At 36.4% G+C, this 17,268-nt stretch overlaps 1 non-coding gene across 1 annotated transcript; it reads left to right on the top strand.

Moving 5' to 3' along the window:
* The first annotated feature begins 4,127 nt into the window (after nucleotides 1-4,127).
* On the top strand, nucleotides 4,128-4,234 carry LOC111726773. The gene has a single exon (XR_002774473.1). It is a non-coding gene; the product is annotated as a U6 spliceosomal RNA (small nuclear RNA).
* Nucleotides 4,235-17,268: the final 13,034 nt, after the last annotated feature.

Raw genomic sequence — 17,268 nt, 5'->3', positions numbered from 1 at the left:
GCTCTTCAAAAATTTTATTTTAAAAAATATAGCTGATTTATTTTAATAGCAATTCCAATTAATATAAGAACTAATTTACATACTTTCCCCTGTGTTAATCCAAAATCAGGGGGAAAACAAAGATGAAGAGATGCTCTTACCACCATCATTCAACTGAGTGCTATAAGCATTGATCTGGGGAACTGAAACAGCTGCCCCACCAGGTTCATCTGCTCATTGCCCAAGAGGAAGCCAATGTCTAGACAGCAGAGTCTATAGCAGAGAAAGAGTTTATTCTGCATAGTGTTAAGTGGGGAGATGGGAGAAATTTCTCAAACCTAACTCTCTGAGATTTGGAGAGATAGGGCTTTTAAGGTCAGATCAGTGAGCAGAGGGTTAAGCAATCAGGGTCTGCTAATTGGCTGGTTCCAGGACAGAACCATCAGTCCTTTGTTGTGAGGGCTGCCTGGCAAGTCAGTTACTGGAATACAGGATCTTGGATGGAGGAGGGTCCAAGACCAGATGAGTCAGTTCCTTGTACTCAGTGGGTCTGTTACTGGAATTCAGGACCTGGAAGATATCTCCCAAATTACTCCAGGGCAAAGAAGCAATCAGAAGGAAGTGTGAATATTATCCAGAAAATGAGGGGACAATGGTGGATTGTTATCATTATTTTAGCGAAGCCTGCTTCTTTGCACAGTTCTGAGGGCCTTGATCCTACTTTGTATTTTTCTTTAGTAGTCATGCTTTATGCTTACTTCTCTCGCCACCTTCTAAGACAGCGCCCCACCTGTCTATTGATAGCTCTTCGATATCTCTCTCATTCTTCACCCTTCACTCAAGATCCTGGGTAGAGATTTGGTGATTTTAGTCACAATCTCTTCAGTGACTGATGAATAATTCAATTTGGCATCAGAGACCAATTCCTTCAGCAATACATGGGTACTCTTGTACACATACACACTATTCATTTCTCTTGTACGTCATTCTAAGTGATTGTTTTATTCTCTTTGTAAAAAATTATTTTCCTTCTACACATCTAAGTTCTTAGTTGTTGATCCTTGTGACACATTAACAAGAGAAAAACAAAGAGAAATTTATTAACATGTATATCACATATGTATGTAGGCGACACCCAGGAAAATGAGTAAATCTCAAAGACGTGGCAGAGTACTCCAGTTTACATAGCTTCTACAAATAAAACAACAAAAAAGAGGAATGTGAAGAAGGCCAGTTAAGAGAAGGGAACCAGGAAAGAGGTAAACCAGGGTAAGGTTTGTCATGCAGCCTTTTATCAGTCCCTTCTCCATTCTACTGTAATTAGTCACATTCTTTTCCAGAGGGAGATACCTTGCCAATGAATTTCCTTTACATGTAAATGCACTTTACAAAAGGTTAACTTCTATTCTGTTTTCAGAGCTTCTCTTGTGTCTTCATAATCATTTGAAAATAATCCTTATAACAGAGACACATATGTGGGGGGTGGCAGACCATACTCCGGTCTCCAATATATTTAATCTCAAAGACATTTTGAACATTGAAGCTGGCAATGGAACAGCAAAATCCGGTCTTCCCTTGTCATCAGTCAGGTTGATTGTGTTTAATTAAGTTTTGCCTAAAGCTGTTTCTATACATATTTTAATTTGGCCTAAAGGTTTCTCCATACACATTGAACTGTAACCTCACTTGATGTGTGAACACGTTATAGTCTACTCTTGTATAGCAAATAACAGAGTCTCAACCAACTGTTCAGTGCAGTTTCAAATAAGGCAAATGCCCAGACATAACTGGTCCAGCTGTTTCCATACCTCACTTCATTTTCTGTATATCACTTTCTGCCGTCCATGTTATCTGACAATGTGGCAGCCTCAGAGCTGCTATGAACCCATCCTGGTTTGGCAGAGTGTCTGACTCACTAATCATTCTTTGATCTGCTAAAGTCTATTAATTTTTATTTGTCTAAAGCTTTTCTTTTTGGAAGCGGTGTTAGAGGAGGGATTCAAGGCACCAGTTTGAGTGACCCTCAGGGGAAGTGAGTGACCCAGATGGTACCTATCTGGCTGTCATGCAAGAACTGCAGATCCAGGCTAAGTTCTCCATTAGCTTCTGAAATTCTACAGATTTGTGTTTTGAGCTGAGTTTATTTGAGTACATTTTTGATCTGGTCTGGGTTTGGAAGTCATGACAAAAACTGGACTGGGTTTAGAATTGTGTTAGATTCAATAGGGTAGAATATAATAAAATCTTAATGCTCTTCCACCAGCAGTTGATTGGCCCCCTTCCTGGCCAATGGGATCCCTTAAAACTAAGTTGCTAGCCATGAGAAAGGAGATCAGACATGGCTTCATCATGCCCTCCCTTGTTAGAGATGTCCCCTGTGACTCATTAACAAGGCCAAGACTATGCAAGATCTACACGCAGGTCCATAATATACACAACAAACCACTCGGGTCTGGGCATATGTCCTGTAGTTTGTCTCTGATTAACAGGTCCTTATCATTCCTTTTCACTGACTCCTCATCAATTAGACAAAGACTAACTCTTTCAGCCAATTGTGAACTAAAGAACTTTAAACTCACTCATATAACTTGTAAGCCCCACTTTGATGTCCCATCTTTCTGGACCAAATCAATGTATGCTTTCCATTTATGACTTTACTCACAACCCCTTTCTCCCTGAAATGTATAAAAGCAAACTAATCCCACCACAAGTCCACTTGGCCAAGGCTTCTTGGGTGTGACTCCAGGTCATGGTCCTCAAATTTGGCAGAGAATAAACCTCTTTAAAATTATTTTGCAGCATATGGTTCTTTTCTGTTGATAATAGTTAGCTTGATTGGATCCACTTACAGGCCTCAAATGTCTAAAATGTCTAACTGGGTCACATAGAAATTGGCAATAAATGACAATTACTGAAGGGAGTGCAAACTTTGGCTTTAGGAAGTTTACAAGGTGTTCATTTTCTATTCTTTTTGTTTCTTCTTCTTGGGCACTTAGGTAGGGAAAAATTATTGGCTGAGTTGATCAAACAATTTTTGATCTGAGAGCCAAAGCCAAAATTCAACTTAAAAACAGGATTCTTACTTTCTGAAGAACTGAATGCTGGAGTTTCTAGCTGTGCACACTCTTATGTGTATAAATATTAGCCACCCCCAACAGCAAACACTTAACAAAAGTGGTGAAATCCTGATAAATATAACATCCAATTTAAAATTATAGTCAAATGTTCCAAACAAATAATGCTGACTTTGAAGAAGTGCATTGAGAAATGAGGGTCCAAAGTCAGGCTCACCTAGGGATGCCTATTGTTATACAGAAGCTTCTCAAAAGATTTCAATATTTTTATTTCCTCTTTTAAATGACTCTTCACAAAAGGCACATAAAAAGCTTACACAACTAATTGATAAGAAAATTGAATCTGCTAACCTTTTGGCTTAGTTACCATTCTACTGCAAAGGTTAAAAGAAAGTTGGATGAGATGTTTATAAAAGGTAGGCCCTCTGGTAAAGGTTTCTTTTTCAGAGTAATCCATGCTGAGTAGGGACACAGAGGATGGTTTCTTTGCTCTATTTATAGGGCTCTGCCTTGAGCTCCATGGTCCGGTTAGAAAATGGAGACAAAATTGGAAGGTACCTATCTGACTGAATTGGTCTTCTGATAACATCCTCTGATGAATTTCTATGATTTTATGTTACCTTGTCATTGTCATCTTTCTTAAAACTTCCTTTGTGTCTCCTCTGACACAGCCAGATTCCTTTTTGAAAAAGCTTACATTATTGCTCTGTGCTTTGAGATGTAAATTTGTAATCCTATTTTCTCCATAAGGGCATTGGCCATTGAGACAGATAAACTTTAACGTATTCCATCTATAGGGGCACAGGTTAATCCAACTGACCTTTTAACAGAGGGAATTTTATCTGTCTCATGGCTAAAATTTTTAAAACAAAGCTATAAAATCTTAATTGATCTTTGTATTTTTATGTATACATGTGTATATATCTGTGTTTATATATTACCTACACGGTTCCAAATTGACTTATAAATAAATGAACACTCATTAATTAACTAACTAAGTAGCCCAAAGCTTTTCAAGTTTATGTGACTTTAGTAACTTTCAGTGAAGAAAAGTAGTTTTAAAATTTTTGTTAAGTGCTTTCTTTGGCAACACACATAATGAAATTGGAATGATACAGAGAAGATTATCATGACCCCTCCCCATGGATAACATTTAAATTTTTGAGGCATTCCATATTTTTTATCTAAATTGAAAGGCTTCTGCACAGCAAAGAAAATCATCAACAGAGTAAATAGACAACCCACAGAATGGGAGAAAATATCCAGAATCAACAAAAAACTCATACAAATCAGCAAGAAAAGAACCTAGCAAACCCATCAAAAAGTGGGCAAAAGACATGAACAGAAGTTTTTCAAAAGAAGATAGAGAAATGGCCAAAAAATGTGGGAAATGCTCACTATCACTGATCATCAGGGAAATGAAAATGAATACCACAGTGAGATACTACCTTATCTCTGTCACAATGGCCATTTTAAGAAGTCAAGAAACAATAGATGTTGACCTGGATGCAGAAAGAACAACTATACACTGTTGGTGGCACTGCAAATTAGTGGAGATTGCTCAAAGAAATAAACATAAATCTACTATTTTACACAGCAATGCCATCAAAGTAATCCTACTACTGGGTAACTACCCAAAAGAAAGTAAGAGATTTTATCAAAAAGACACCTGCCCTTGAATGGTTATTCCAGTACAATTCAGAGCTGCAAAGGTGTAGAATCAACCTAAGTGCCCATCAGTTCATGAGTGGATAAAGAAAATGTGGCTTATGTATATACCATGGAGTATGACTCAGCCATAAAACAGAATGAAATAATGTCTTTTTAGCAACTTGAGTGGAACTGGAGGCCATTATCCTAAGTGAAGTATCTCAGGCATAGAAAACAAACACCACATATTCTCACTAACAAGTGAGAGCTACATATCTTTGTACACACAGGCACAAAGAGATGTAAAGGATGATGGAAACCAAGAAGGAAGGCAGGTAGACAGGTTAAAAACTTACCTATTGGGTACAATAAACACTATTCTGATAGTGGGCACACTAACAGCCCTGACTTAAACATTATACAAGGCATCAATGTAACAAAAATATTTGTATCCCCTTTATATTTTGAAATAAAAAAATTGTAGGTAAAATAAAATGGAAATATCTTAAGAATTTTAGATATTTTCTTAGGATCTACTAGTCAGACAAATTTATACTATATCTGCTAGATGTTTTAAGGTCATAAAACTATTGCTTCTGCAACATTTTGATACTTGCTTGATTTGTCTGTAAGCATATGGCTTTGGTTTTGAGCCTTTAAAATCTGGGGTATAAACAGGTGGTTGTGGTAAGGCCTGGGGGACATAGTACCTGGGCTACCATCTGCAAGGTAGAGCCAAGAGCAGTATGGCCCCATCCTTCCCAGCCTATGTCTACCTCCTGGCCATGCTGGAAGCTGTCAGAACCTTCCCACAATTTTTTTTCTTTTCTTTTTTTTTTTTTTTTTTTAGACAGAGTGCCCTGGCATCATAGCAACAGCAACCTCAAACTCCTGGGTTTAGGTGTGATTCTCCTACCTCAGCCTCCCAGGTAGCTAGGATTTGGGGTGCCAGCCAATTTTTCTGTTTTTAGCAGAAATGGGATTTTGCTCTTGTTCAGGCTCGTCTCAAACTCCTGAGCTCAAGCAATCCAACTGTCTCAGCCTCCTAGAGTGTTAGCCACTTCGTCATTTGAACAGGTCTGTTCTCTGTCCTGGGTGCTGAATTCTGCACCTGGTACATTACAATTGAAATTGCTTACTTCCTGTTTTTTGTTTTGTTTTGTTTTTATTTGTTTGTTTACTGGAAATTAGATTTAGTAAGGTTTAAAATTGTGTTTTTATGTGCGATTAAAACTTCTAGATACTAGAGAAACAATTCTGTATCCAGAGTGAATAAAGAAAGTAAGATATATTTTAGGCGAAGAAGGTTGTAAAAAAGACATGATGTGATTTTTGTGTAAGAAAAATTAATTTTGTCTAGTTTAGAAGTTATTTAAAAGCTGTTTCATAGTATTTAAAAATGTTATAGATAAAACTGAAAAGAAATAAAAAGTTGGGGAAAGGCTCGGCACTTGTAGCACAGTGGTTATGGCACCAGCCACATAGACTGAAGCTGGCAGGTTCAAACCCAGTCCGGGCCAGCTAAACAACAATGACAAGTGCAACAAAAGAAAATAGCTGGGCAATGTGAAGGGCGCCTATAGTCCCAGCTACTTGGGAGGCTGAGGTAAGAGAATTGCTTAAGCCCAAGAATTTTGAGTTTGATGTGAGCTGTGACACCACAGCACTCTACCAAGGGCTATAGCTTGAGACTGCTGTCTCAAAAAAAAGGAAAAGAAAAGAAAAAGCTGGGGAAAGAAAGTAGAGAGAAAAAGATTTTGTAAAAAAGTTATAAAAAAAAGGCTTGTCAGAATCTTATCTCATGTGGTCTAAAACTGAGATTGATAGACTTTTTTATAAGATTTTGTTAAAATTAGATTGAATATTAATAATACACTAATACAAAGATAAATTAGTTTTTAAACAAGATTTTCATTCAATATTAGTAATATTAACATTATAATAAAATATATCATATAATAATCAGAGATAATATTTTATTTACCTTTTGATTTAACTACAAAAAAACCAATAAATTTTATCATTTGCATTTTTAACTATGGCCATTTTAAGCCTATTATCCACAGTTAATCACCTTATTCTGATGCTGCTTCTAAAAGATCTTTGCAAGCAATTATAATCCTAAAATGTTGTGTCTTCAACAAGTTTCATGAAAAGGATGGAAAGGTCTCTGACAAGCACTCCTGAATACAAATATCTGATAACTTTAGGATCATTTGAGCTGGGCAAGAATTCCCAGAACTCTAATGAAGAGACTGATTGGTATATAAAACTGTTAATTTATATAGACAAAAATTAATAAAAATGTCAAGAAAATACTTTGACAAATTTTCGTGAAATTGTCAACTGAAATTGTTAAGATATGCGATTTGAATGAGGTCTGTTGTACAAGTCAAACGAACCCACGATAACCTATTTAGTAAACAATGCTGTATACTTGGATTAGAGAAACACAGTTGGTATTCAAGAGGGTATAAATTTAATCTTCAGCTTGGTCTCATGGAGAGCCTGGATAGCCAGCTTGCTCCTTCCCTAGTCTGTGAAGTGTCCATTCTTAAAACTGCTGCACTCCATGATCCATCATGGAGATAATAAAATGATCCAAATTATGAAAAACTACTGATGTATTGATTGCTCTAAATTGCTAAAGGGGTTTATGATCAATTTCTGGTTTGTCAAACCCATAATTCTGGAACTACAGTCAATGCTTCAGATTCTGTTTTTGTTACCTCATGGGTATTCCCAGTGTTCCCATTTGAACAGTGGGAACTCATTCTACTGCCATTTTCAGCACATATTTTCTAGTTTTTGAGACGCTTTACCATGCAGGAAGTCCAATGCTATAGTGTGGCTAAAAGGTTATCAGGAATTGAGTTTCTTTCATGGGCATTTCTAGAGAATTCTCCAGTGAAACAGGTACTTGGTTCACTGGATAAATTGTAAAATAATTAAATAAGGTATTATTGTTACAGTGAGAAACATTAAGTGGACCCCTTGTGAAACGGTCACTGGAAGGCCTATGCCTCATAATAAAACCTCACATATCTTAGGCTCCTAAGTCCTGATATGAATAAAGGCTACAGAGCTTAATGCATTTTACCAAAATGTATTTTCACCAGGTAAAGGATGCTTTTTACAATTCACCCACTGAGGACAGTCAAACCCTATGAGAGCCCCGATATTGCATTTTCTGAGAACAATATCAGAGAAAGCTTTTCTTGACACCCACACTGCAGCAAAGCTTCAGAACCACAAACTGTGGGGCTGTAGTGTCACAGTTTAGAAAGGCCCCTCCAGACTCTTGGAACTGCACACCCTTTGGAAACGTTAAGGTAAAACTAACAAGGACATTTTTCTCCACAAGCAGACAGCATTCTAAATGTGGATACCTTTCCTAAGATCTTGGATCAAGACTGCTTTTATATAAGAAAGTTCTCTCTCTCCTTTTTTTCCTTGCTTATTGGTCTCTGTGACCAATAGGACTGGAAAAAGGGCCTCATGTGCACCTGGAAGCACACTTTTATTTGTGGAGGATTTCACAGCCAACTGTGTACATTAGCAACCTTAAACTTTGATGTATGGCAGATAAAGGGCCAGAGTGGGCTAGAGATGTTAATGTCATCTTTGTTGCTGCATAATTAGTCATGAACAGGTCCACTCCTCTTAACCTGCCTCGTAGGCCAAAGAGAATGTTCACCCTTCTGGAGGGTCAACATTTATTAGATCCCTTTTTCCATGACTTGGAGAAATTATGAATGAGGCAATGATTAGAAATTTATCCTTCATTATAGGCTCTATGGACAATTAAACTACAAAAGCTATGGCTGTGCAACAGACTTCTTTAAATTCTCTTGCTAAAGCCATGCTAGATAATATTATAGAATTGCTCTATACTACCTACCAGCCAAAGAGGGAGGAATTTGTGTACTCACTGACACTTATTGTTGCACCTGGATGAATACACTGGATATTATAAAGGCTGGGTTGCAGAGCACTGAGCAATAGGCTTCTTGGTTAACATGGGTGGACAAGTAGCTTCCTCATCTGGCTCACTCTTTGATCTATTTGCTTTTGGTTGGTTTGGTTCATGGAAACTCTGTCTAAGGAATATGCTATAGTCTCTTGGTATACCCTTTGATAGTTCTATCACAAGTGTTAGAAGTTTTCATGAAGCCATCTGTAGAATATCACATGGTCTCTCTCTGACTAGAATGATAAACAACCTCAAAGAAATGCATGATTATTTGGACACTATAACTTATAAATGATGAGACTGGAACCCCAAAATAATGGTAACTGAGAGTACCAGTGAAGCCCTAAGTTTTTGTTACACTCTCACTTATGAAATAATTTAAAAAGAGGATAAAATTATTAAACAAAATTAAGAGTAACCCTTAGGTCCCAACAGACTGGGCCAAACAGACACAGACTCACACATGCTGAATGCCACACGGTCAAACTGAAACCTTAAGGAAGCAGCTAGATCCCAAAACAGGAGGAGAGAAGGCCAAATAAGACTTGTGAATTCCAGATGGCATATAAAATCAGCATATTGTACCCCATAAATGCATTAATGTACATAGTTATGACTGAATAAAAAAATAAGTAAAAAAAAAGACTTGGGAATTTAATATTGAAACCAAATAAGTCCATTTATGTCAATGTCTAAAGTTTGGGTGACTCTCTCAGAATTGAAAGGTTGACCAAAAAGGAGGATTGTTAGATTAAGTTTGTCCTAAAGCTGCCTCTGTACACATTTTAGGTTTAGCCTGAAGGTTTTTTCCATTCATACTGAACTATAACCTAGGTTCATATAATCTGACTGTAATCTACTCTTGTAAAAAGTGACTGGTCTCAGCCAACTATAGGCAGCCAACTGTCCAAAGCATGTTCAACTGTAAGCAATCTAGTTATTTCTGTACCTCATTTTGGTTTTCTGTAGGTCACTTTTTTTTTGCTGTCCATAAATATTGTCCAACCACGTGGCAGTCCCTAAGTCACTCTGAATCCGTTTTGGTTCAGGGGGTGCCTAATTCATGAATCATTCTTTGCTCAATTAACTCTGTTAAATTCACTCTATTGGAAGTTTTCTTTCAACATTTCCAACAGGGGGGGGCAACCTCATCTTTGTTATTCTTATTCCAAGTACAACTTTCTCAAGTGTATTTTGAATGATTTGTTTGAATTTTCTTTTCATAGTCATTTATAATTCTTTCATTTCAGATAGTCCTCCACTTCCTGAATACATAGAGGCACAGAAATTCCCTTTGCTTTCCATGATTTTTCTTTTTCACTCTCTGTTCCTTTTGGGCAATATTTCTTCCTTTTCAGTTTCAATCTTTCATCACAGTTTTGATCCTCTTTCCATCTATTCCCTCTGGACCAGCCACTACATCAGTGATTTTCAACCTGTGTGCCACTAGAGGATCTTAAGTGTGCCATGAAAAATTTTAAAGATCATTAATTAAATTATTTTCAACAGAAGCTCAAAGCACAGTAAGTCTATTCTTTTTTTTACTCCTTTTTTTGAACAATGTAATTTAAGTATGCCATAGAAGTTTAACTATATGTTCAAATGTGCTGAGTGATAAAAAAGGTTGAAAAACACTACACTATGTGGAGAAAAGGGAACACTTCTACACTGCTGGTGGGAATGCAAATTAATTTGTTCCTTTTGGAAAGATATCTGGAGAACACTGAGAGAACTAAAAATAGACTTACCATTTGATCCTGCAATTCCTTTATTAAGTATATATCCAGAAAACCAAACATCACATTACAGCAAAGATATTTGTATCAGAATGTTTATTGCAGCCCAATTCATAATTGCTAGGTCATAGAAGAAGCCCAAATGTCCATTGACCCACGAATGGATCATTAAATTGTGGTACATGTACACCATGGAATACTATGCAGCCCTAAAGAAGGATGGAGACTTAACCTCCTTTATGTTTATGTGGATGGAATTGGAAAATGTTCTTCTTAGCAAAGTATCTCAAGAATGGAAGAAAAAGTATCCAATGTACACAGCCCTACTTTGAAACTAATTCATAGCTTTTATAGGAATGTCATAACCTAATTATAGCCTTAGAATATGGGAAGGGAGTGGGAAGGGGAGGTCAGGGGGACGGATGGGGGAGGAAGGGAGATTGGTGGGGTCACCTCTTTAGTTTATTTTACAAGGGTACAAGTGAATCTTTCTAAAAGCAGAGTATGAACGTTTTAACTCAATAACTAGGAAAATGACATGAAGGTTATGTTGACCAGTCTGATGAGAGTATTTCAAAATGTATATGAAAACAGCACACTGTACCCCATGATTGCATTAAGGTACACAGTTATGCTATAAGAAATAAAATTAAAAAAAAAAAGAAAGAAAAACACTGCACTAGATACTCACACTAGCTTCAATTCCAGCCTACACACATCTTGCCCATGTGTGTACATACACATTCCCTCATGCACAGGATCTGGAAAACCAGAACCTGAGAATGCAGTTACTCCTTATTTCAGGTATATAAAATCACTCCCTCTTCTCTAAAACTCTTTAGATGCATCTGATTTTCTCTTACCCTTGGTTTGCTAAATTAATAAAGCCCTCCCATTATTCAGGTAACAATTATTCTCTATAAATAAACATCAATAATGGAGTACAGTTTAGGTAAGTGAGTAATCCCTTTTCTTTCATTGCTCTTGTTACATTTGGACTAGTCCTTTATGTTAATATCAGAATTAAATGAAAGTTAGGGAACAAAACAGAGAATAACTATTAGGAAATTCATTAAGCACGGTCACATTTACGTTCTTCCTGACGATTGTATTTGAACCAAACTCTGCTAAGTTTATGTGGTTCTTAAAGTTTCTTATTAAAAAAATAATCTGCTTGAATTTTTGGCTATGTAGAATCCCAAGGTTAGAACCTTACATTCCTAACAGAAGATTTAATGGATTAACTGGCTAAAGCAGTTACAGTAATCCCTGACACCTTAGAAGTGTTCTGCAAGTGTAAATTTGTAAAATAATGTTTTATAAACTTTATCAGTATTTTCACATTAGGACTATAGAAGAGGAATCTAAGCTGTAAGTCTGCTCCTTGATGTTCTCTTGTTCTTTCTTATGTTACATATGATCTTCAGTATTACATTTTCACAATCTATACTAGAGGTGCATTATGACCTTTTAAAATGTCAACTGTTACAGGTACATGCTTGTAGGTGAAGCCCTATCTACTGAATCCAGGCATAGAAAATGCATCACTCACACCACAGAAGAATTCTTTATGAAGAAAATTTACCTTTGGGTTCTCTTAACAGTATCTGCTAGCGAGGCAGCTAGTCCTTGAAGTCTTTGATATTCGTTCGAAGAGAGATTAGGAGCTAGAACCAGAATTATAATCAACACACTGCTTCTTTCATCAAGAAAGTCTCCCTTCTAAAAATCCATCAAGTGAGTAAACAGTATGCTTAACAACATGGTTGATTTAAATTCTGGCCTGATTGTACCATCAACGCAGTTGGCAGTGACAGTTCAAGAACTGGCATTGGTTTTCAGAACACACTTTTGAGTAGAATTGCATTAGAATATTAAAACATTTCAAATAAGTCATTTAAAAAGTTTGCTTCTTAAATAAGGCAACATATGAGTAAATATGTGCTGGGTGTGGCAATACATAGTTTTTAATGATAATTAATTAAATACAACATGACTTTTCATAAATAGGTTTGCCAAATACAGCAAATAAAAATACAAGATATCCTGTTTAATTTGAATTTCAGTTAAATAAAAAAATTTTTTGTATAGGCAAATCTATACACAAAACTCTGAGTTAACTCATTAGAATTGCCCTATTACAATATTTTAAGTTGTCAATGGCCATAAAAGGATCTTTTTTTTCCCCAAAAAGCTGATTTTACTTTTCCGGATTGACAAGAAAGGTTAGCTGGTTAATGTTAAGAGTTGAGAATAGTGGGTAAATTTTGAAAACTTTCATGAGAAGAAATTTTGTTTTATATCCATTAATCTTGATATGGCAGATAAGTAAAGAAAAATTTTTCCAGTATTGTCAAGCATGAATTGACAAAGCTAATAGACAGTCAAAGCAAATGACATTTTTGTTTGCACAGGGAATTTTGAGAATGTTATTAATAACTATTTTACTTTCGTTAGTTGTAAGAGCTTTATTTCTTCTACTGGGTCTTAGAATAGATAATATACTTTAAAATTTTCTTTCATTTTAAAATTTCATTTCAATGAAATATGAAACAGAAATTTGAGCATGATGTAATCTCATGGTATCAATTAATTAGAACTGAGGACAAATAGAAATAAAAGGAGACAATTTTAATTAAGAACATCTACTATGTGCTAGACTATTTCACATATATTTTATTGAAAACTCATTATAATGCACAGATTGTAAATGGCCAGTACTTGGATTGAAACCAGGTGTGCCTTAGAATCCACACTTCAAACCGTCCTTCTTCTCCCATCGGTTCTCCTAGGTGAGAGCAGCAGTGGGTTTCCTGGTCACTGCTGACACCAGCCAGGGTCTTCCTGTCCCCACCTCATACCTACAAGTATTTCACTATGACCCTTAATGTATTCTGTGCTCATGGTTTACATATTTCTCTGTGTCTTCAAATTACTTATTTCAAATTTATCTTTGAGTATACTCTTGAGAAATAAATTAAGTTCTCGTGGAAACCTTACAGAAGAAGAATCTGGGGCTAAGTGACCAGTCTGAGCTGGTTTAGTCAGAACTAAATTCCAGAATATCTAACTCTCTTTAAAAAATGGCAGCATCAATGCCACCCTCAATGAGACTGTGTTTACCTTTTATTTTAAACACTTTTTATTATGAAGAAATGTGGTTGGTGAATTATCAGTAAGTGAACACATTCATATACTTTTGCCCACATCAAGAAATAAAATTATTAAAATACCAGAAGCTTCTGTGTATGCTCTCCTGATTCCTATCCATCTTCTCCAAAATAACCACTGTACTGATAGATTTGCTGCTCTTGGATTTTTTTTTTTTGAGACAGAGTCTCACTTTGTCACCCTTGGTAAAATGCTCTGGCATCATAGCTCACAGCAACCTCAAACTCTTGAGCTCAAGGTATCCTCTTGCCTCAGCCTCCCGAGTAGCTGGGACTACAGGTGCCTGCCACAATGCCCAGCTATTTTTTGGAGAGGAGGTCTCACTCTGGCTTCAGCTGGTCTCCAACTCTTAAGCTCAGGCACCATCCCCCCTCAGCCTCCTAGAGTGGTAGAACTAAAGGTGTGAGCCACCATACCTGGCAGCTTTGAACTTTTCATAAATGGAATTATATGTTACATTTTGGTCTTAATCTGTTCAGGATGCTAAAACAAAATACTGTAAGAAGCTTATAAACAACAGGTATTTCTTTCTCATAGGTTTGGCACCTGAAAGTCCAAGATCAAGGCACTGGTAGACTCTGTGGCTGTTTAGGGATTTCTTCCTGGTTTATAGATGGCACCTCCCTGCTGTGTGGCAGGGGCAGCCCAGCTCTCTGGGGCCCCTTCTATAAGGGTGTTAATCTCTTTCATGAGGGCTCTGACTTCATGACCTCCTCACCTATTCAAAAGGCCTACCTCCTATTACCTTCATCTTAGCAGGGAGGATTTCAACATTTAAATGGGGGGGGGGGGACTTAAATATTCAGTCCGATTGTAATATTATTTGCAAATCACTTCTATCACCCAACACATTTGTGTGATTTATCTATACTGTTGCATGTGGCTATAATTTATTCATTTAATTGCTGTGTAAAATCCCTCTTGTAGGAATTTACCACCTTTAGTAAATCTACTAAACTATTGTCAACTTTTACCTCCTATAAATGATGTAGCCTGGAACATTTCTGTGCCTTTGGGGGTGTGATAGGCACATTTTTATTGATTTTATATTTAGGAGATGATAGGGTGGATGAGTTAAAGTTCCTGCAAGAAAAAAGATGACACAAATTGGGACAATGCTTAGCTTTTGAATTTGCTTTTAAATTTTAGGATTTGTTAAAAATAAAATCCTTTGTGGCATTATGATTAGGATGATGTTACCTTATAGAGTAATTGGGAGAGAATTGATACTTTTGTAATATTTAGATTTCTGACTCATGAGCACGAGTTATCTCCCCATCTATTTATTTATTTAGCAGAGCCTTAAGTTTTTGCTGTAAAAAGCTCATATGTCTGGCATTGAATTTATTTCTGGGAATTTAACTTTTTTATATACTATTGTATAATTTGTGTTTAAATCCTTCTGTTTTCTAATTGATTCTTCCTGGTTTATTGAAACACAGTTACTATTTGTATATTGACCTTATATCTAGCACACTTGCTTAGTATTATTTTCATAGTTTACTTGAAAATTCTTTTGGAATTCCTATATATATATACATTCAGTCAAAACATTGATAGTTATATATCTTTCCTTTCCTTATACATGTCATTTCTTTCTCTTCCCTTATTTTAATGGCTATGTCCACCATGCAAATTATAAGAGATGTCATGATTTTGTCTTATTTTTCACCTTACATATTTCAGTATGTCATCATCAAGTACAATGTCTGCTGTAGGGTTTTTATATAAATCCTTTATCAAACTGAGAAAGTTCCCTTTACCAAAATTATTTTTTCTGCATCTATTGCAATTATTCTATCATTAGGTTTAGAACAAAAGCTCAGTTGGTGTTCCACGTGTGTGATGAGAACAGAATTTCTGTAGGCCAAGATTAGGCTATAAAAGTATAAGTTTATTTTATATGTTAGAACGGAGAGAGGGAGTGAGAGAAGGGGGAGATAGATGATGGAGAAAGAGAGAGAAAAGAGAGCAGGGAGATGGTGGTGGCATCTGAAAGAAAGATAAAAAACAATGCCTTTGTGCTGAGGTCCAGTGGATAGCTGAATTTAAGGGGGACAAAGAGCAATAGCAGCTGAATTGAATTCACAAGGTATTTGAATGTGAATGCTGTGTCCATTTTTCCTCCCCAGAGTTGAAGACAGACCTTTGTCCACCCTTCCCAGTCCTGAGGCCTGATTGTTCATATTTCATTCTTCCTCTGGGACACTCAAGAGTCACTAGAAGCTTAAAGGAAAACCTTCTAAAAGATAAAGGAGCTGGGGAAATGTAAAGAGAAATAATTTACATTTCCTTTTGGTCTGGTGGGCTCCTCAATGGTTTGTGAAAACAGAAATTCACAGGGGTGGGGGAGGGGCTGCTAGCTATAGAAAGAAATCAGGCAGGCGGGCAGATAGATTTTAGTTCTTATTGAAAAAACTGTGTGCTAATAATTTTTCTCTTATTTTATCATAAGCACGACCATTCTTACATATATTATTTTCTTTCTCTGCACTGTTAGTGAATGGTGAATTATATTTATAGATTTCCTGCCTTGTGTCTTATCTAACTTGGTTATGATGTATTATTCTTTTTGTGTTACAATTTATTCAGTTTGTTAATATTTTCTTTAGGATTTTTCTGTATTGTTCTTAGAGGAGCTGGCCTGGATTTAGATATTCTTAACATTTGTGTAATATCTTTTTCAGGGATTCATGCCAAGTTTGTGCTGAATTTATAACAAATTGAGAAATGAGATCTTATTTCTATTTTTCAGATGAGATTGGGTAAGAATGGTATTACATCTCCCTAAAGTGTTTAATATGATTCATCAATAAAACCAATTGTGTTTATGATTTTGCATGTGGAATGCTTTAAATTATCTCTTCAATTTATTTAATAGATACATTAGGTTTCAGATTTTGTTAAATTGTGTTACTGTGAGAATTTATCTATTTTATTTAAAATTTTACTGTCAGGAGCATAAACTTCTTTATAATATCACTTCATTAAATCTGTCAACAGAAAAGAAGCCAAACTCTGTAAAATAATTTAAAGATATTTATTCTGAGCCAACCTTGAGGATGATGACCAGGAGATACACCCTGGTTGGGAGGCCTAAAGTGTCCTCCCCCTCTTCCTCCTCTCTTCCTGAAGCAAAGAACACAAAAGACCTAGTTAGCTGCATACCTGAAATGTGTGCCAAAGGACTCGAACCCACCAATGCACCCCCCCATTTGCGCAAAGTGTGAAATTTGCCTACCCAAATAGGGCCCCATATAAAAAACATCCCTAACTGCCTCCCAACCCTGGCAGATGCCATCTTAGCCTTGCCCAGGCAGGTCTCTGTCCCCTTTTGATAACCTGGCCTGAACTTCTCTGCTCTCAATCTCATCTCAGGACATCTCCATACCACCTTTTGTACTTGAGCACAAGGAAGCATGATCAAATGGACTCACTATGATTGAGTTATTGTTTGGTTTTACACATTTTAGTGAGACAGGAATTACATGTAAAGTTGCAAGCTAATACATGGAAGACATACGTTGGTTTGACCAAAAAGGTAGGATATCTCAAAGCTTGCGCTTACAGCTTATAGGTGGGTTTAAAGACACTTTGTTTTGTAATCGGTTAATAAAATTTTGTCTACAGGCATGGAATGTTTTAAGTCATTACAGGCAGTCCCCAAGTAACAAATATGTGACTT

The sequence above is a fragment of the Otolemur garnettii genome, unplaced genomic scaffold (genome assembly GCF_000181295.1).
Source record: "Otolemur garnettii isolate 467f Iridium unplaced genomic scaffold, OtoGar3 scaffold00079, whole genome shotgun sequence".
NCBI lineage: Eukaryota > Metazoa > Chordata > Mammalia > Primates > Galagidae > Otolemur > Otolemur garnettii.
This window is presented reverse-complemented; position numbering and strand designations above follow the sequence as displayed.